Below are 6,301 nucleotides of genomic sequence, written 5' to 3' on the forward strand. Positions count from 1 at the left end.
CGGAAAGTCTAAACCTTGTCTGTGGTATTTCGAGTAGGATTCTGGGATTGAATGACTGTGACGAGCTTCAAACTCGCGAGTGCTGGGCGTAGTGACAGATGCAAAAGGAGGGTGAATCCTATTCCAGCATGATCGAGAACCTCAGATGATTGGCCGTGCTGTGACAGAGCATTTGGACCATTTTCACAAGAGGATGGGATGTAGCCATTGACAACGGTGATGCCCTTACATAAAGCCAGCCATGGAAAGGAGTAAGATTGATTGGATGAAGACAGCAGGTGTGACAAATTATGAATTGAGATTAGAGCACCAAGTTTTTGGAGCCATTACCAGAGATCACAATTTCGTGCACCATTAACCTACGAGTTTAAAGTATTTCAAGCACACTAGAATGAGTGAAGTGCATTTTTCTTTTGTGTAAATTGTGACAAAGCTTTTTATGCTAGTGTGCATGTGTTCTAAACCGCGCGCAATTTAGGACCCACACACCTAGTTTTCATTAATGTCACGCTAATCCACTCACTTCATTCTAGTGATTATTACCTCATTCTAACAATATATGCTTCGTTGCTATTGCATTTACTTGTTTTCTTCTCTAGTTTTCTATTTTTCATGGAGGATGTACTGTAAGCAAGAAGGGAAGCGGGAGAAAGAACACGCAGCAACTGGTTGATCCACCAGCTGAAGGTGGCAACTAGGAAGTCACCATACCCCCTTGCTCATCTGAGAATGCACCGAGGACGGTGCAAACCTGGAAGTGTGGGGAGGTCGTCCGACCAGGTGGCATTTTTGGGTGACAAATTTCTAATCCCAACACTTTTGCATTTCAATTTTAGGATATATATATATAAGCTTAGTTAAAATAATGAAATTCTCCAAGAAAAACATTCTTACTAGGGCATCGACATCCAAATTGATTTGAGTGAAAACTTTTTATTGAACTTGCTTGAATTATATATTGTGGATCATGTTTTGAGCTAAGAACACACAACCTTGTAAGTCTTGAGCCTAATTGCGTGGTTACATCTTATAACCACTTATTTTCCTTCTTGTGTGTGATTATTCTCTTTCTACGATTGTAATCTTTGATATGTTTGATTCTATATGTCCATTATTTTGTGTATACATGCACTTATATGAGTGAGACCATTGTTTCATTGAGCTCACTTACTGATGAGAAGACTTTTGTGTGGTTTAGAATTCACAATTGAAAGCTCGTTGTAATATAGTTCCTAAACCAAGTAATAATCCTTTCATACAAAAATTTATTTGTCACTAGTACAAACCCCTAAAATCTATAAATTGAAGTATTGAACCTCGGGTCGTTCTCCCTAGAAATTACAATAAAGTTCCTTGTTATTGGTTATGAAGTATGTTTGGGGTTTTGTGGTTTTAGATAAGAAAGATAAATGGCAAAGAAAATAAACTAACAACTAACAAAGCTCTTGGCAAGGTATGAGAACTAGAAGTCCTATCATAGTTATCCTCCTCAATTGTGACCACAAATTTTCCATTGCTACCACTTAGTTAACCTCTAACCATGGAGGAAAGTCAAGTGGATGAATCAACTTGATTCCACAAGTCCTAGCCAACTCCCAAGGGAAAGACTAGCTTTAGTGGTATCCAAATCAATTAGCAACTTCTAATTATCAATCAACAAAGGAATTAGATAACTCAAGCGTCACTAATTACTCTACCATAGCCAAGAGGAACAAAATCTACACTAAAATCCAACCAAGCATTTCATCAAACACTTGGAGGGTACTTGATGCACGAAAACTTGTCTCTCAACAGATTTCCCTCGGAAAGTATACCGAATTGTCGTCAACTAAAAACTCACAATAGAGTGAGGTCGAATCCCACAGGGATTGATTGGTCAAGCAACTTTAATTGGATGAATGTTCTAGTTGAGCTAAGCAGAATTTGATATGAGAATTGCAGGAAATTAAATGGCGGAAAATTAGATGGTAGAAAATGTAAATGCTGGAAATAAAGAGCTGAATATAAATGACCGAAAGTAAATTACAGAATCTTAAATGGGGAATGGGGAATTTAGCATGAAAGTAAATGGCAGAAACTAAAGAGAATGGGTAAGATCAGAAATGGGGAATTCATTGGGCTTAGGAGATGTCACATTCTCCAGATCAAGTTCATTCTCATCTCTTCCTCAATCAATGCATTCATTGATCTCCTTGGCAATCTTAAGTGATTGAATTCCAATTCCTTGGTAACTCAATCTCTCAAATCTTGATCAATAGCCAATTCCTTGGTCTAATTGCTCATGAGAAGAGATGAGGTGCGGTTACTGATTATACCACATGTATTTCCAAATCAAAGTATTGGGAGAATTATATGTCACCATATCCGCCCAAACCCCAATTTGGTCCAACATGAGAAAGCATTTCTAGCATGATCTCTTCATTCCTCTTCCAAGGTTCAGAAGAGATCCAAGTATAAATAGTTTCTTTTCCAAGACAACTATCCAATTGGATGAAGATTGAAAGCTTTCAAGTAAAATCAAGAGAAAAGAAAGAAGAAGAATAATGAAAACTATTATTGATCCATCAAATTACAACAGAGCTCTCTAACCCAATGAAAGGGGTTTAGTTGTTCATGGCTCTGGGAATGGAAAGCAAAGATGGAGAGTACATTCTGAAGTAAAACTAGAAGTTGCAGAGAAAGTAAAATGATACAGAGAGTAGTCCTCTCAATCCAAAAGCTCTTCTCTAGTTCAAAACTACCCCTATATATACTACTCTTCTAATCTTCCAGTTGGCTCTTCAAGTCTTGGATATGGGCCTTTGGATCTTGAGTTGAAGCAGTTTGGAATCTTCAGTGGGCTCAACTTTACCTGCAGAGAAAGTGTGCAGTAGGCATGGACTTTGGCTAGGACGTTAGTGGCGTTCACATTAAGTGAAAATGTGGGTTCGAGAACGTTAGTGACAATCACCTTTTGCACTAACGTTCCTAGCCCAAGATGAGTTATGTTAACTTCAACGTTAGTGGCACTAACGTTGCCTCTTGATCCATCACAAGCGTTATTGGCGTTTACCTTTGCCAATAACGTTGCCCTTGGCCCCTTCTTCCCTACGTTAGAGTTCACGTTAGTGTAGCTAACGTGACTCTTAACGTGGGTATGCCTCAACATCGAGAGCGTTAGTGACACTTATCTTTGTCACTAACGCTCCAAACACCCTTCTTCCCACATTAGAGTTCACGTTACTTAGGTTAACGTGACTTCTAACGTGGTAGTGATAGCCATCTCCAACATTAGTGACAAAGGTAAGTGTCACTAACGTTGGCTCATCATTCTTTTCCTCCACATTAGCTTCCACGTTAATGCAATTAACGTGGCAACTAACGTGGCTAATAGAGGCTTAGTCCAACGTTAGTGACAAAGGTAAGTGTCACTAATGTTGCCTCTTCATTGCTTCTCCCATGTTAGAGTTCACGTTAATGTAGTTAACGTGACTCTTAACGTGGCTAAGTGTGCCCCTCTCCCCAACGTTAGTGGCATTCACTTTTACCACTAACGTTGGAGCTTTACTTTTCTTCCATGTTAGCTTCCACGTTAACTACGTTAACGTGGACACTAACGTGGGCTATGATGGCTCACGAAAGCGTTATTGGTTTTCACATTTCTCGTTAACGTTGTAAACTAGCCTCCTTTCCACGTTAATGGTCCCGTTAGTTGGACTAACGTGGCTATTAACGTGGCATCTTCCTTGCTTCCTTTGTCCTGAAATCAAGCAAATAAAGTGCATCAAAGCTAGGTTCTAACCCATGAGATCATGTATCATTCAATTCATGCATAATTCTCATGAAATCATATAAAATTCACAATGTTTGCTTGAATCAAGATGTAAATGATTATTTACCCAAAACTTGTTTATTTCCTAAGAAAGTGCATGAAACTACCCTAAAACCATAAAGAAAAGGTCAGTGAAACTGGCCAAAATGCCCTGACATCACAACACCAAACTTAAAGCTTGCTTGTCCATAAGCAAGTACTGGAACAAGAGAATGATGAATGAAAGGACAAGAGAAATGAATCATTATTGTGGAAGTTATGTCTTTGGTTTTATGGGATTTCATGCATAGCAACTTAGGTTCATTCCTTTATTGGCTTTCAGACCTTTATCATGCCCTGGAATACACACTTGATTGCACCCTTTGAGACTTTTATTTATTGATCCCTTTGTCTTTCCACGATTTATTGCATCCTTAGGCTAGGTGTTCTGTGAGGGGGCGACTCTTTAAGATAAGCTTTCAGCCAACACTCCCAAACTAGTTGGTTCAAGGTGCTAGGTGTTGAAACACCCCTAAAGACTTACTCCGTCAAGTCTCTCTCCCTCATACATACACACCACAGGTACATGGTTTGTTATTTTCTTTCCTTGAGGCCTTGGTGTCCAGCACCTCTTTGGGTTACTAAATGTTCTGTAGCAAGGTTGCTCTTGATAGTGGATTTTCAGTTGATAATCCCGGGTTAGTTAACCCAAGTTACCAAGTGATGAAGCACTCCTAAGAACTTATTCATCAAAGCAGATCCTTGGTACAAGAGCACCACAGACATATCCCTCAAGATTCAAGTCCTTGGTGCCTAGCCTTATTTCTTATTACTTTTCTTTCTTTTTCAACTCTTATTGTTCTTTTCCTTTTTCTTATTAGGATCTTGTTATTTAGCTAGTCTCATGGGGTGTGTTTCAAGCATATGATTCAGGACAGATAGTTGCCTTCCTACCTTGTTAGCGAACTGATGCCAGGGCATTTTGGCCAGTTTCACTGACCTTTTCTTCACTATTTTAGGGTAGTTTCATGCATTTTGTTAGGAAATAAGCAAGTTTTGGGTAGAATTTTGCTTACATCTTGATTCAAGCAAACATCGTGTACTTTACATGATTTCATGAGAATTATGCAAGAATTGAATGACAAATTGGATGATGCATGTCTCATGATTTGGATTAGAACTTTGATGCACTCTATTACTTGATTTTAGGACAAAGGAAGCAAGGAAGAACCACGTTAGCAGCCACGTTAGTCTAACTAACGTAACCACTAACGTGGAATGGGAGCTAGCTTGGAACGTTAAAGAGAAAAGTAATCACCAATAACGTCCTCGAAGCCATCATAGCCCACGTTAAGAGTCACGTTAACTAAGTTAACGTGAACTGTAACGTGGGAGAAGAAAATGAATCCAACATTAGTGACACTCACCTTTGTTACTAACGTTAGACCAAGCTCATATTGGCCACGTTAAGAGCCACGTTAACTCAGTTAACGTGGACTCTAACGTGGGGAAGCAAAAGAATGGCCAACATTAGTGACACTCACCTTTGTCACTAACGTTGGAGATGGCTATCACCACCACGTTAGAAGCCATGTTAACCTAGTTAACGTGAACTCTAACGTGGGAAGTAGGGGCGTTTTGAAACGTTAGTGACAAAGGTAAGTGTCACTAACGTTTTTGAAGATTTGGCAAGCCTATGTTAAAGGTCACGTTAGCCACACTAACGTGAACTCTAACGTAGGGAAGGGAGGATTCCCAACGTTATTGGAAAAGGTAAGTCCCAATAACGTGTGCGAAGGATCAAGAGGCAACGTTAGTGGTCACGTTGGCGCCACTAACGTTGAAGTTAACGTGGATCACCCTTGGGTTAGGAACGTTAGTGAAAAAGGTGACTGCCACTAACGTTTTCGAACCCACACTTTCACTTAACGTTAATGCCACTAACGTCCTAAGCTAAAAGTTCCTGCCTACTTCACACTTTCTTTCTGCAAGTAAAGCTAAGCCCACTGAAGAGGATAACTGCTTCAAACTCAAGATCCAAAGGCCCATATCTAAGATTTGAAGAACCAACTAGAAGATCAGATGAGAAGTATATATAGGGGTAGTTTTGAATCAAAAATGGGGTTGGAAATTAGAGAACTACTCTCTGTATTTTACTTTCTCTACAACTTTTAGTTTAATTATGAGAATGTACTCTCCATCTATGCTTTTCATTCCCAGAGCTATGAACAATTAAACCCCTTTCATTGGGTTAGGGAGCTCTGTTGTAATTTGATGGATCAATATTAGTTTTCATTATTCTTCTTCTCTCTTTTCTCTTAATTTTACTAGAAAGCTTTCAATCTTCATTCAATTGGGTAGTTATCTTGGAAAATAAGCTATTCATACTTGGATCTCTTCGGAACTTTGGAAGAGGAATGAAGAGATCATGCTAGAAATGCTTTCTCATGTTGGACCAAATTGGGGTTTGGATGGATATAGTGACATATAATCCTACCAACACTTTGATTT

The sequence above is a fragment of the Arachis ipaensis genome, chromosome B04 (genome assembly GCF_000816755.2).
Source record: "Arachis ipaensis cultivar K30076 chromosome B04, Araip1.1, whole genome shotgun sequence".
Lineage (NCBI taxonomy): Eukaryota > Viridiplantae > Streptophyta > Magnoliopsida > Fabales > Fabaceae > Arachis > Arachis ipaensis.